The sequence below is a fragment of the Podarcis filfolensis genome (genome assembly GCF_964270895.1).
Source record: "Podarcis filfolensis genome assembly, chromosome: 16".
Taxonomy (NCBI): domain Eukaryota; kingdom Metazoa; phylum Chordata; class Lepidosauria; order Squamata; family Lacertidae; genus Podarcis; species Podarcis filfolensis.
In genome coordinates this window covers 40,861,049-40,876,841 of record NC_139620.1, presented here as the reverse complement: position 1 = coordinate 40,876,841, position 15,793 = coordinate 40,861,049, and positions in this window count along the sequence as shown.

The window sequence follows — 15,793 nt, the reverse complement described above, 5'->3', positions numbered from 1 at the left end:
GGAGGGTAGGACTCAAACCAATGACTTCAAGTGACAAGAAAGGAGATTCTGACTAAACATCAGGGAGAACTTTCTGACAGTAAGAGCTATTCACTCCCATAAGAGGTGGTGCACTCTTCTTTTTTGGAGGTTTTTAAGCAGAGGTAGGATGGCCACCTGTCATGTATGATCTAGTTGAGATTCCTGCATTGCAGGGAGTTGGACTAGATGAACCTTGGGTCCCTTACAACTCTACGATTCTATGATTTGCTACCCAGACTCTCAGGGGCGTCTGGGGTTCCAGCCTCCTTTGGGCCTGTGTGGTTTCTCCTTTGCTCTTCCTGGCTCCTGCTTTGTCCCATGACGCACCTTTCTGGACCACTTGCCCAACGTTGAATGCGCAGCTGGGTTTCATCAACGTGTAATTGCTGAGGAGCCAGAGGAGCCTGCTAGACCTTGTCAGGTGTGCACCATGGAAGTAACGCCCAAGGGCAGAGCCCCAACCCCTGCACGGCTTTGGATGCTGAAACCAACACATGCAGCTGGGAGGCACCTGTGAGGCCCACTCTGAACATCCGGAAAAGGTGAATAATCCGTGGGAATTGATGCTGCTTTCAAGCAACAGGTGCTGCATCCTGTGACAATCGTTGCATGAATGCTGACAGGGTTCCTGGGCCTTGGGGTGGCTTTGCCTTTTGCCTCTGCAATGGCTTGAAATGGTAGCAAATGCCAGAAGAAGAGTCACTTCTGGCTCCGTCTTCTGAGTGTTGGGGGCATGTCAAAAGTCAGCAGCACCTCAGCCTGCATTGTTCCATCAGCAGGGCTGGAAATTACATTTTCTCTTTCTTGCTTTATCCCTACCCTGCCAACCCCCAGCCCCAACACATCTCTCCCTCTTTTTTGAGGCAAAAACACCCACAAAGATGTGTTGCTTTCACCTCTCCTCCCTCTCCTTCCTCCTGAAAATTTTGCTAATTAAGTCACAACCCCCCAGCTGTGGCAAAGGCAGATCCCTCCCCAGCCACATTTGGATTCCTTGTGACCTCTGAGGGTAAAGCACTCGTGCTGCCCTTGAAGACAAAAAGAAAAAGTCTTGTTTGAGGTGAAGGCGGTATCTATCCAATTTTCAGTTGCCGTCACATCGAAATGAGAAATCTGAGGCAGAGCCAGGCACAAATAGCTGATAACAGACTTTCAGGTGAACCTCTTCACTTATCACTTCTGGGGTCACCTCTGCTTCTAAAGACTTGTTTTGCTTCAAAAAAGATTGCTTAGGACATTTAACTGTGTACTGGTGTGATAAGAGAACCCAACGGGCCTCCAATTTTAGGTTGCAGCAGAGACACTGAAGTCTCATTGAGCTGGGATTTGGGACTCTGTGGCGCCAGGTGTATTCGCCAAAAGTGGAAAGGCGGAGGAGAATTCCAGATCATAGGAGGCCTTTTGCTACGGTAGGACAGAAAATGGGGACCCTGCCCAAATGAGGAGAACAAGAAGCAACATAAACTTGTGCATGGGAAGGAGACCAAAGCAGTTGGAGAAAGGGGGGGGGGGAGTTTGTTTTTTTAAGGAGCATTTCATCAAAACATTAATACCAACTGTCATATTATTACACTATTGAAAAAATATGCATACAGCAGGAAGGCCTCTTGGGTGACAGGGAGTTAAAGATATGCTAAAGGAGGAAAAGGAAACTGCTGAGAAGCTGAATGAATTTTACTGCATAAGCTGCAGGGCAGAGACCATTGCCTGTGCGAACACTTTCAGGAAGGGAGTCTGAGTCATGACAAGAGATGGCATTCTAGGCTTCATTGGCAAATTAAAAATTGACAAATTGCCAGGTCCAGATGGCACCCACCCAAGAGCGTAAGGGACTAAAACAAATAGGGGTGGCTGGAGATGGAAGTTCTAGGACTTACTGTGACAACTTTAAAATGAATAAATCACAAGGTCTGGATGGTATTCACTTGAGACTTTTTAAAGAACTCAGATGTGGAATTGCAGATCTTCCAACCAAAAAATGTAACTTGTCCCTAAGGTCAGCCTCCACACTTGAAGACTGGAAAGTGGGCAGTATAACACCCACCAGAGTTCTTTGAGAGAGTTAATGTAGACACCAAACATTCCTCAGCTCACTTTGGAGGCATGGAATGGGTCAGAAACTGGTTAAGAAACAGGAAGCAGGATCAATGGGCAGTTCTTCTTAGCCAAGGGATACAAGAACGAGTCTCTCCTGGAACTGATGCTTTATGACATGTTGCATTGATCTGGAGTCAAGGGTGAGCAGGGAGGTGGCATGGTTTTTTGATTATGCCAAATTGTTCAGGGTGTTTAAAACAAAAAGGGCAAACAAAAATGGGTTAAATGGGAATTAAAATGGCAAATGTGGCAGTGCAAACAAGTATAAAGGAACAGACAGCGGGGCAACAAAATAAAATGAAATTCTAGCTTTACATCTACTCTGAGGAGGTCTGAGCTGGCAGTGGCTGATCAGGAAAGGGATCTTGTGATGAATAACTTGACGAAAATGTCAACATGGGGTTTATGCACACTTACCTTTCCTCTGCTCTTTCCAGGCATGCTCTGCAATTTAAAGCTCCATCTCCGAACACCACCCCACTTTTTTGCCCTGCAGCATATCCTGTGAAAACTTGCTCTTTAAAGCTCAATAAGAGCAAACTTCAATCTGTGAAAAATCCAAATTACTGTTTGCTCCAATTCAGCTTTATACATAGGTTTTCATGGGGAGGGGGCACTCTGATATGTTGCTCAGGTCCATGTGGATAAGCCTGCTGTTTTTGCCAGGGAAAACTGCTCTGTGGGGCTGAGTTGGAGTAATTTGGGTTTTCTACAGATTGATATTTGCTCCGATGTAGCACTAAAGAGCAGGTTTTCCCTAGGAAAGGAGCAGGGAAAGAGGGGAACTGCTCAGACTTATGCTTTTCTAGGCATGGGACAAGCAGAAGTGTGGATGAGCCCAGTGAAAGACAAGTCCCTTTCCCGGCATCCTGTGTGTTATGTACTGAGTTGAATAGGATCCAAACTGCAGCAGTCTGATTGGTCCTAGAACAATAGGATCCAAAAGGCAGCAGTCTGATTGGTCCTAGAACAATAGGATTCAGAATGCAGCAGTCTGATTGGTCCTAGAACAATGCAGCAGTATGAATAGTTGGCAGGAACCACCCAATCATGCTCCAGATAGAAGTGAATCCACAACTTGATTGGCTTACAGTAGAATTCCGGAAATAGCCAATCATGTGCAGCCCATTGTGTAAATAATGTATATAAAGCAGATACTTTGAGGGGACTTTCATTCATTCCTCCTCACCACTATGAGCTGAATAAAGAGCATGAAATCACTTTGCGACTCTGAGTATATTTCAGCTAAGAAGGAAAAGCAGCCCGCCAGAGCAGTCTGTGATGGGCCGGAGGCGGTGGAGGGGAGCTGCACCCAAGTGGTATCTACAAGGAGAAGCAAAGGCTTCCTGAGTGCTCAAGCAAATACCCAGAGATGTTTCTGGGTCTGTTTACCGGAAGCACTTCACAGAAACTGCGATGTTACCCTCTGAGAAATCAGGATGAGAGACCCTCCCTTAATGGCCAGATAAAGAAAGTAAATGCTCCAGTCTGGGAGGGATGTAAGAAAATTTGTAAGCAGCCAGCCAGAGAAATGGTCCTCTTTGCACAGGGCTGGGTCTACACACCTGCAGAGGACAGAGGTGTGTTTTCAGTGCCAGTTCCTACCTGCTGCCCATGGGGGAGGGGAATCTTCCAGGCTCCTACATGTCTCCATCCCAGCTGTGAGTATATTTCACTGGCGACGAAGGTGGGATCCCGCTGAGCTGACTGCCACACACAGCACCGCAGCACCGCCACCTGCCGCACCGCTGCCTCGCACCGTGTATCCAGGCTTCAGCTCCGGGACACAAGGAACTCAGAATGGCAACCGACAGCAGCTTCTCGCCGTTCAACCCAGCATCTGGAGACTGGGAAGCGTACGCCTCCCGTTTCACCTTCCTCCTAGAAGCCAAAGGGGTCACCGATGAAGAAGACGCCAAGAAGAGGGCAATATTCTTCAGCATCTGCAGAGAGGAGACGTTTGAAATCGCCCGGGCTCTCCTTGCACCCGAAGACGTCGCTACTGTTCCATACAAAACAATAATGGAACAGCTGAAGGGGCACTTTTCGCCACAGCCCTCTGTGGTGGCTCGTCGAAATGCCTTCTATGCAAAGCGGCAAGCCCCTGGGGAAACCATAACTGGGTTTGTGACCTCTCTCCGCCAAGCTGCCCGGTTCTGCAACTTCTCAGAGCTGGAGAACATGCTTCGTGACCGCCTCGTTGGTGGCCTGAAGGATGAGAAGCTGCAACGACGCCTCTACGCTAAGAAGGACCTAACGTTCCAGGTCGCTCTGGAGGAGGCCCTGGCAACGGAAGCTGCCGAGAGGTCGACACAAGAGGCACGGCCGAGCCAGCCGTCCCAACCGAGGGTCCACCACGAAGACCTCACCGACGACTCAGGATCCAACAGGGAGGAGGTGCACCGAGTACAGCAGCGCACTCAAGCAGCCCACATACCACAGCTGCCTCGACGAGAAGCAGGGAACTGCGCAAGCTGTGGAGACAGTCACGAGAGGAGGACCTGCCGTTTCCGCAACGCAGAGTGCAGGCAGTGCAGAAAATTGGGACACATCGCCCGGGTGTGTCGAGCTCGGCCCACCCGACGCCAGGCATCAGATGACCAATCCAAGAGCCCCAGGTCCCGGGGCCCAACACACCAAGGCAACTCGACGGAGCTCACGGACTTCCAGGTATACCAGTTGCCCCACCCCAACGTAGAGAAAATTTATGTAGAGGTACAGATACAGGGGGCCCCATGCCGCATGGAGCTTGACACGGGTTCAACTCTATCCATAATCTCGGCAAGGACCTTAAGGAAACTGTGTCCTACTGGGGGTCCCAAACTCAGGCCGGCCCCATTCACCCTCCGGGACTTCCAGAAACGTAAGGTCCCCACAATGGGGGTGGGGACCTTCAGGGTGCAATACCGAGGGCGGACGCGGCAACTGGACTTGCTTGTGGTCAAGGGCCCCTACATTAGCTTACTGGGATTGGCATGGTTTGGACCACTGGGGCTAGCCGTCACCGGGGTGAACCACACTACCTTACAAGTGGACGTGGACGCCATATGCAAGGAATTTCCGGGGGTTTTTGATGGGAAATTGGGACAGTATACGGCCCCCCCATTGCTCTACAGCTTGACCCCGCAGTACGACCAGTCAGGCTCAAGGCCCGCCGGGTCCCGTTCGCCCTGAAACCCCGTATAGACGAGGAATTGGACCGACTCGTGGAGCAAGGAGTGCTGGAGCCGGTGCCTAATGCCCCCTGGGAAACCCCAATCGTCACACCCGTCAAGCCGAATGGTTCGGTCCGCATCTGCGCAGACTACAAATGTACCATAAACAAGGCCCTCACGGCCCATGCATACCCAGTGCCAGTGGTCAGCCATGTCCTTGCCACCCTGGCTGGGTCGAAAATTTTTGGCAAGCTGGACTTGGCCCAAGCATATCAACAGCTGCCAGTAGATGAGGCCACAGCAGAGGCACAGACGATTGTGACGCACAGAGGAGCGTTCAGGGTAAAGCGGCTGCAATTCGGTGTCAGCATGGCACCAGGCATATTCCAGAATCTAATGGACTCTCTCCTTAAAGGGATTCCTGGTGTCACCCCCTTCTTCGATGATGTGTTGATTGCCGGGCCCACAGCAGAGGAGTTTGAGGACCGCCTCCGCACCGTTCTGCACCGTTTCCAGACGGCGGGTCTCAAGGTGAAGCGGGAAAAATGTCTACTAGGAGTGCCTCAGGTGGACTTTCTGGGATTTATGGTGGACGCAGAAGGGGTCCACCCGACTGGGGACAAGGTACGGGCCATTTGTGATGCCCCAGCGCCCAAGAACAAGACTGAACTTCAGGCCTTCTTGGGACTATTGAACTTTTACCATTCCTTCCTTCCCCACAAGGCGGCGGTAGCGGAGCCCCTACACAGACTCCTGGACAAGCGGGCCCCTTGGGTGTGGGGCCAGCGCCAGGAGGCCGCATTCCAGGCAGTCAAGGACTTGCTTGTCTCAAACTCGGTCTTGGCACACTTCGACGAGAGGCTGCCAGTGGTGCTAGCATGCGACGCCTCACCCTATGGCATTGGCGCTGTCCTGGGACACCAACTCCCGGATGGAAGAGAGGTACCGGTGGCATACTTTTCCCAGACACTCAACGCAACCAAGCGGAACTACTCGCAAATCGACAAGGAGGGTCTGGCAATCGTGAAGGGAGTAAAAAAATTCCATGATTTCTTGTACGGGCGGCCCTTCACCGTGGTGACTGACCACAAGCCCTTGCTTGGCTTGTTTGCCCCCGAAAAGCAGACCCCCCAAGTGCTGTCTCCTCGTGTCCTCAGGTGGTCAATTTTCCTTGCCAGCTACCAGTATGCACTGATTCACCGCCCTGGGAAGGCGATGGGCCATGCGGACGCCCTCAGCAGGCTACCACTGCCGGAAACAGGCCCCGACCCAGCACCTGCACAAGAGGTTATGAGCCTGGAGCTGCTTCCCGACCGCCCCATTCAGGCACAAGAAGTTGCACACCATTCCAAGAAAGATAGGGTCATCTCCCGGGTCCTGGACTGGGTGTGGAGGGGATGGCCCAGCAGCAGCCCCGGTCCAGAATTCGCCGGCTACACAACCCGCAAACATGAACTGTCGGCCCACAAGGGGTGCCTGTTATGGGGAAGCAGGGTCGTTGTTCCCCAGCCCCTCCGCAAAAGGGTCCTCACAGCCCTACACGAGACACACCCAGGGGTAGTAAGAATGAAGGCCCTTGCCAGGAGTTATGTGTGGTGGCCGGGGATCGACGGAGAGATAGAGGCCTGGGTCAAACACTGCCAGGCCTGCCAAGAATCCTGCCCAGATCCCCCAAGGGCCCCAGTCCAGTCCTGGGAGTCCACCCGAGCACCATGGTCACACCTGCATGTGGACTTCGCTGGCCCCTTTCAGGGGAAAACATTCTTCATAGTGGTGGACTCCTACACCAAATGGCTGGAAGTCGCACTGGTACCATGCACTTCCACGTCCGCAGCCATCTGGGTACTACGCAGGCTGTTTGCAACCCACGGGCTCCCTGACACTCTCGTCTCAGACAACGGGACTGCATTTACGTCAGGAGAATTCCAAACCTTCACAGCGCAGAACGCCATCCGCCACATCCATTCGGCGCCATTCCACCCTGCCACCAATGGCCAAGCAGAACGCATGGTGCGGACCACCAAGGACACCCTTCGCCGCATGACGCAAGGGGATTGGGAGTACCGCCTTGCCACATTCCTCCTAGCACAACACAGCACCCCCAGCTCAACGACTGGCCGGAGCCCCGCTGAACTACTAATGGGTCGGCGCCTTGCAATCAGATTGGACCGCCTTCACCCCGATAGAGCTCAGGATGAGGTAGTGGTGGGGGAAGGCAGGAACCCCCGGACCTTCGAGGCCCAGGACCCAGGGTACGCAAAGAATTTTGGGGCAGGCCCAGCATGGGTACCCGCCACAGTCACCAGGGTCACTGGTCCCGTGTCGTACGAGGTGCTAACGGATGGGGGGCAATGCTGGCGCCGCCACTGCGACCAGATACGGCGACGATTCCCGGGAGAAAACCAGGAGGAGGAAAGGTCAGAGGAGTCCCAAGGGAACAGAGGGGCAGTGAGGCCCATAGAGCAGGAGGGGCCAGCAGGAGAGGCAGAATCAGTAAATACAGAGAGGACCCGCGAGGCCGAAAGGACACCGGAACCAGAACCACGACTGAGCGAGCCGGTTGCACCAGACCAAACAGGCCCATCACAGCCAGCATCCTTGGAACATGAGCCAGAACCTGAACCCCGGACCAGGGAACACCCCAGGCCGCAACGCACACGTAGGCCACCGGCATACCTCGAGGACTATGAATGCGACCTCCCGGGCAGGACTGGAACTTAGAGGGGAGGGGTGTTATGTACTGAGTTGAATAGGATCCAAACTGCAGCAGTCTGACTGGTCCTAGAACAATAGGATCCAAAAGGCAGCAGTCTGATTGGTCCTAGAACAATAGGATTCAGAATGCAGCAGTCTGATTGGTCCTAGAACAATGCAGCAGTATGATTGGTTGGCAGGAACCACCCAATCATGCTCCAGATAGAAGTGAATCCACAACTTGATTGGCTTACAGTAGAATTCCGGAATTAGCCAATCATGTGCAGCCCATTGTGTAAATAATGTATATAAAGCAGATACTTTGAGAGGACTTTCATTCATTCATTCCTCCTCACCACTATGAGCTGAATAAAGAGCATGAAATCACTTTGCGACTCTGAGTATATTTCACTGTGGGTCTTTTGAAACTGGCCATGCAGCAGGAGAGAGGAGCTGGGATCTTCAGCCTGCAAGGTGTCTGGGCTTGGTCACTGAGCTGTTGTCCTTCTCTCCTTTCCTTCGGGCTCAGTGTAACTGACAACCCTTTCTAGTGACCCTACTCCCATCCGGGGTCCTTTACCTTTACCTTTTTACTCCCAAATAGCGAGGGCTGGAAGGATTTGAAGCCACTGTCCAGTGAAATAAAACAACTGGATTGAGTACAGGAGAGAGAGAATGAGATCTGGGAAGGGTGCAATGAAGGCAGGCAATAGCACCTGGCAAAGCCCACCTCTGCACCTGCAGCTGGTGTTCTTTGCATAAGGGACACGTGTGTGTTGGGTGCTCTGCTTGAAACTTCACCCCAAAAGGCCCCCAGGTGACCCTCAGCCTTTGCAGCTTCCCATTTCAATAGACAAATCCTGCCAAGACCATGGCAAGGGTGGGGGTGGGGGGCTGTAATTGAAATGCCTCCGCCAGGCCCTTATCTCCAGCATCGCAGGGTGCAAGGCCATAATAAGCAGCTCCTTCCTGACAGGGGGAGTTATTGAGGTGACTCCCGAGCTATGACAGTTTAATCAGATCTTGAAAATCAGGCACATTATATTTTGCACCTGCTCATGGGAAGAAATGGATGGTGCAATAGAGGGGGGTTAGAATGTGTAATTCACCTCAGGAAGAAGAGGCACCCAGTCCGAAGGAAGAGGAAGGAAGACCACCTTGGAATGTCTCCCAGGAGGAGAGAGGAAGCTCTGCAGGAGGGAGAGTCAAAGAGGAGCCTGGCATGGCCACATTATGTTATCATCATCATCATCATCATCATCATCATCATCATCTCTATTCTACCTTTTCCTCAGACCAGGACGCAAGGCGGCTTACACAAATTAAAACAACACAGATAAAATGCTAAAAGCTGGAAACATATAAAAGCTAATCTTTCAAAAGTAATTAAACTGAATTAAAGCAATATAAGAAGCAAATCTACTAAAACACAGATAATAAACACAGCACTATTAAGCCTTTTCCTTGAAAAACAGTTCATTGCTAAAATCCTGTCAGAATAAGTCTTCACCCACCAGTGGAAGGACAAAAAGGAGGGAGACAGGCTTGTCCTGTGCCTAGGAAGCACAGCTCTGAGAGGTTTTCCACTCCCCCCCGGGAAACTCATTTTTTACCTATGAATTGAAGCAAAAGTCAAGTCACAGAAAACCTGATTGCCATTTGCTCTGATTCAGCGACAAAGAGTGTTTTCCCAGGGAGAAGCAGTTGGGCAAGTGGAGTTGTGGATGAGGCTGCAGTCTAGCTTCTCTTGGGAGGGAGTTCCCCTGTTGCCAGGGAGCAGCCACCAAGAAGGCCCTCTCTCAAGAAGGCCCTCTATCAAGGGGGCTGGTGAAGTTAGCAGCACTGAGAGAAGAGCTCACAGGATGATCTTAGAGCCTGGGCAGGGTCATAGGGGAAAATATGGTCCTCCAGATAGTCTGGGCCTAAGCCTACGATTTCACAGGATGGTTTTGAGGGGGAGAGAGATTGTCCTGAGCTTTTGTTTTTTTTATATAAGATATTTATTAAAATTTTACAAAAAGCAGAAGTTTACAGAATAAAAAGAAAGCAAGAGAAAAAAGAGAAATACAAAAATACAAAAATACATAGGAAAAAAAAGAGAGAAAAAATACAAAATACAGAAAAAGTAAATAGGAAAAATTAAAAACAAATCAATTTTTTTCATATCTTGGATTTCATTTGCTTATTTCCCTGACCTCCTCGCGCCTCCCTTTTTGTATTCCCGTTCACATAGTCAGTTCAGCAAATCCTTACCCTCTTTCATTTATCTTAACTCTATATCTCAACATATTAAAACTATATATTTTCATCCGTTATCAATCCATTTTTACATATTCTTATTAACCTTGTTGCTAATGCCACTTAATTTCAATCCAGCATCATTTTAACATTCATTAATTTTACAATGTTTCCGCAAATAGTCTTTGAATTTCTTCCAATCTTCTTCCACCAACTCTTCTCCCTGGTCTCGGATTCTGCCAGTCATTTCCGCCAGTTCCATATAGTCCATCACCTTCATCTGCCACTCTTCCAGGGTGGGTAAATCTTGTGTCTTCCAATACTTTGCAATGAGTATTCTTGCTGCTGTTGTTGCATACATAAAGAAAGTTCTATCCTTCTTCGGCACCAGTTGGCCAACAATGCCCAGGAGAAAGGCCTCTGGTTTCTTCAGGAAGGTATATTAAAATACCTTTTTCATTTCATTATAGATCATCTCCCAGAAAGCCTTAATCTTTGGGCACGTCCACCAAAGATGAAAGAATGTACCTTCGTTTTCTTTACATTTCCAACATTTATTATCGGGCAAATGATAGATTTTTGCAAGCTTGACTGGTGTCATGTACCACCTGTATATCATTTTCATAATATTCTCTCTTAGGGCATTACATGCTGTAAATTTCATACCTGTGGTCCACAACTGTTCCCAGTCAGCGAACATAATATTATGTCCAACATCTTGTGCCCATTTAATCATAGCAGATTTAACCGTTTCATCCTGAGTGTTCCATTTTAACAGCAAGTTATACATTCTAGAAAGTATCTTTGTTTTGGGATCTAACAGTTCTGTTTCCAATTTTGATTTCTCCACCTGGAAGCCAATTTTTTTGTCCAAATTGTAAGCCTCCCTTATTTGATAATAGTGAAGCCAGTCTCGCACTTTATCTTTTAATTTCTCAAAACTCTGCAATTTCAATTTGTCTCCTTCTTGTTCCAAAATTTCCCAATATTTCGGCCATTTGGCCTCCATATTGAGCTTTTTCTGAGCCTTTGCTTCCATCGGTGACAACCACCTTGGGGTTTTATTTTCAAGTAAGTCTTTATATTGTCCTGAGCTTTTGAACAATCCCCCCTTCCCTTCCCTTCCCTTCCCTTCCCTTCCCTTCCTTTCCCTTCCCTTCCTTGAAGCCAACATGTTTCCTATCAACATGACCAAAGAGGCAGGCCTGCTCACTGGCTTCCTGTTTCCTCAGCCTTTAGGGTTGGAATGTTGGAATTTTTCCAAAGTTCCCCGCATCCTCCTCCCTTGCCACTGGGGTGGCTGGAGGAGTTTGCCGACCAAGCGAGGGGAAGCCCAGAGGCCAAGGTGAACTGTGTGCTTGGTTCTCTCCCTCTGGGCCTAGAAATGGGAATGGCTCCTGGATGAAGGACAGGAGGACAACTACTGTGGCCACTTCTGTGCCCTGGAGGGAAGCCACAAAGGAAGGAGCCTGAGCTGGAGGCAGCCTCAGAACAAATGGGAACCTCGGCGAAGCAACAGCAACAAAACACTCAGGACCACGTGCAACCCTCCTCCTCCTCCTTTGCTAGGCTTGGAGACATAAGGTTTGGGTATTATTATAATGATGTATTCAAGTTCTTTTTTTTATAATATATTTATTAAGGTTTTAGGAATTTATATAAAATAGAAAAAACAGAACAAAAAAACAAGAACAATGAAAATACATACAAACCAAACAGAACACATACAAAACAAGTATAATTTCAATCCCTTATATTCATAAAACTTACTTTCCCGACCTCCTCATACCTCCCCTTTCTGTATTCCATTCTCTAATTAAGTCAATTCAGCAAATCCTTCCCCTAATTTCTGTATAATTTTTAACCTTTCTTTTCTTAATCACATAATCATTACAGCTTTTAACCACTTAATTTCTGAATCAACATCGTTCTAGCCTTCAATAATTTTACAATGTTTCTTAAGATAGTCCTTAAATTTCTTCCAATCTTCTTCCGTCGTCTCTTTTCCCTGGTCTCGGATTCTGCCGGTCATTTCTGCCAGTCCCATATAGTCTATAACTTTCATCTGCCATTCTTCCACGGTGGGTAGATCTTGTGTCTTCCAATACTTTGCGATGAGTATTCTTGCTGCTGTTGTAGCATACATAAAAAATGTTCTGTCCTTCTTTGACACCAGTTGGCCGACCATACCCAGGAGAAAGGCCTCTGGTTTCTTCAGGAAAGTATATTTAAATACCTTTTTCATTTCATTATAAATCATTTCCCAGAAAGCCTTAATCCTTGGGCATGTCCACCAAAGGTGAAAGAATGTACCTTCAGTCTCTTTACATTTCCAACACTTATTATCAGGCAAGTGGTAATTTTTTGCGAGCTTGACTGGAGTCATGTACCACCTATAAATCATTTTCATAATATTTTCTTTTAAGGCATTACATGCCGTAAATTTTATACCGGTGGTCCACAACCGTTCCCAGTCCTCAAACATAATGTTATGACCAATATCTTGTGCCCACTTGATCATAGCTGATTTAACTATTTCATCCTGTGTATTCCATTCCAACAGCAAGTTATACATTTTTGACAAATTCTTAGTTTTGGATTCTAACAATTCTGTCTCCAGTTTTGACTTTTCCACCTGGAAACCAATTTTCCTGTCTGACTTAAAAACCTCCATTATTTGATAGTAATGGAGCCAATCTCGCACTTTGTCTTTCAATTTCTCATAACTCTGCAATTTCATTATACCCCCTTCTTGTTCCAAAATTTCCCAATATTTCGGCCATTTAGACTCCATATTAAGTTTTTTCACGGCCTTTGCCTCCATTGGGGACAACCACCTGGGAGTTTTGTTCTCCAGCAGGTCTTTATATCTAATCCAGACATTATACAGTGCTTTCCTGACAATATGGTTTTTAAAAGCTTTATGAGCTTTGACCTTGTTGTACCACAAATATGCATGCCGCCCAAAAGTGTTATTGAACCCTTCTAAATCCAAGATATCTGTGTTCTCAAGAAGTAGCCAGTCTTTCAACCAGCAAAAAGCCGCTGATTCATAATAAAGTTTAAAATCTGGCAGGGCAAATCCCCCCCTTTCTTTTGCGTCAGTTAATATCTTAAATTTTATCCTGGGCTTCTTGCCCTGCCAGACAAATTTAGAAATATCTTTCTGCCACTTCTTGAAACAGTCCATCTTATCAACAATTTGCAATGTTTGGAACAAAAATAACATTCTAGGCAATACATTCATCTTTATAGCTGCTAACAACTTGCTCATAAATACAAGGAAGACAAAGGAGCTTGTGGTGGACTTCAGGAGACAGAAGAGCAATATCCAGCCACTTTTGATTGATGGGGTCTGTGTGGAGAGGGTAACAACGTTCAGATTTTTGGGCATTGAATTACAAGAGGATCTGTCCTGGAGTGTCAACACAAGGGGGCTTGTGAAGAAGGCGCAGCAGAGACTGTACTTTTTGAGAATTCTAAGGAAAAACCATCTTCCGCAGAAACTGCTGCTTGCCTTCTATCACTGTGCCATTGAGAGCGTGCTCACTTATGGCTTATGTGTGTGGTACGGAAGCGGTACTACCCAGGACAGGATGGGGTTGTGCAGAGTTGTTAAGGCAGCAGAGAGCATTGTTGGCTGCCCACTTTCCACCTTAGAGCAGATTTATGCCACAAGGTGCCATAGGAAGGCACTGGACATAGTAAAAGATCCATCGCATCCTGGTCACTGTCTCTTCGAGCTCCTGCCATCGGGACGGAGATACAGGACGATGAGGACAAGAACGAGCTGTCTTAAGAACAGCTTCTTCTCCAGAGCGATCTCAGCCCTGAATGGGAAGCCTGGACTTTGAAAGTCATCTAATCTTCCTTGCTGTACTATACTGTATTGTTTTAATTAGTGTTTTTATGGAGCAGTCAAGTAATTTCGTTGTACCTGAGAGGGGGCAATGACAATAAAGATATTATTATTATTATTATTATTATTATTATTATTATTATTATTATTATTATTAATTCGACCCAACAAGGAAAGCTTCAATTTTGACCAGATTTCTAAATCTTTTTTTACCTCTGTCCAGCATTTTTCATAATTATCTTTAAACAAATTTACATTTTTAGCTGTCATATTGATCCCCAAATATTTCACTTTCTTAACCACAGTTAAACCTGTCTCATTCTGAAACCTCTCCCTTTCCATAGGTGTTAAATTTTTCTCCAATACCTTAGTTTTAGATTTGTTCAATTTAAATCCTGCAACCTGGTCAAAATCTTGAATTAATTCTAAAACCCTTTTAGTACTAGATTCTGGCTCTTGTAACATGAGTACCAAGTCATCTGCAAATGCTCTCAATTTGTATTGTTTAGCTCCGACCTGTACCCCTTTAACCAGCTGGTCCCTTCTGATCATATTCAGCAAGACCTCCAGGACTGATATAAAAAGTAATGGAGAGATTGGGCACCCCTGACGTGTCCCTTTTTCTATCTTAAACTCTTCCGTAACCACATTGTTTACAATTAACTTTGCTTTCTGCTCTGAGTATATTGCACCTATACTGTTTTCAAATCCTTGGCCTACCCCCATCCCCTGGAGATTCTTCTTCATAAAACTCCAAGAAATATTGTCAAAGGCTTTCTCCGCGTCCACAAATATCAAAACTGCTTTAGTATTTATGTTCACATCTAGCTTTTCCAAAATGTCTATTATATTCCTTACATTATCTGACATATGTCTTCTCGTGAGAAAGCCCGCTTGGTCCCTGTGAATCTCCTCCATCAAAACTTTTTTCAGTCTCTTAGCCAAAATATCAGCAAAGATTTTGTAATCCACATTTAGTAACGAGATAGGGCGGTAGTTCTTAAGTTGGTTCTTTTCCGTCTCAGTCTTCGGTATAAGTGTAATATAAGCTTCTTTCCACGTTTCTGGTGCCCTTTTCCCCTCCAAAATTTCATTACAAGCTTCCTTCATAGGTTGTAGTAGCCACTCCTTTAACATTTTATAGTATCTGGAAGTAAGCCCATCCGGTCCCGGGGACTTGCCCAGTTGCATGTTTTGAATGGCACCTTCTATTTCCTGTTCAGTTATTTTCTGATTCAAACCTATTTTACTTTCATAAGAAATTTTTTGTAATCCATAAGTCTTGAGAAATTTGTCTATGTCCATCTCTTTCTGCGGCCCTTGTGTATATAATTGTTTAAAATATCTCTGGAAGCAATTTCTAATCTCATTTGGCTTATATATGTTCTTTCCTTCCACTTCTAAATTTGTAACCGTATTTAATTTTTGTCTTTTCCTCATTTGCCAAGCTAATAGTTTACCACATTTGTCTGCTGATTCAAATGTCTTTTGTCTCATTTGTTTAATTTTCCATTCTATTTCTTGATTCATCAGTTCCATATATTGTGTTTGGTACAATTTAATTTCTCTCAAAATCTCTTTGGACTTTGGTTTTGATCTTAGTTTCTTTTCCCCTTCTTTTATCTTCTCCAAAATCTTGTCTTTTTTCTCATTTTGGCTTCTCTTTTTTATTGCATTTTGTTGTATCAGAAATCCTCGCATAACGGCTTTACTTGTGTCCCAGATTACT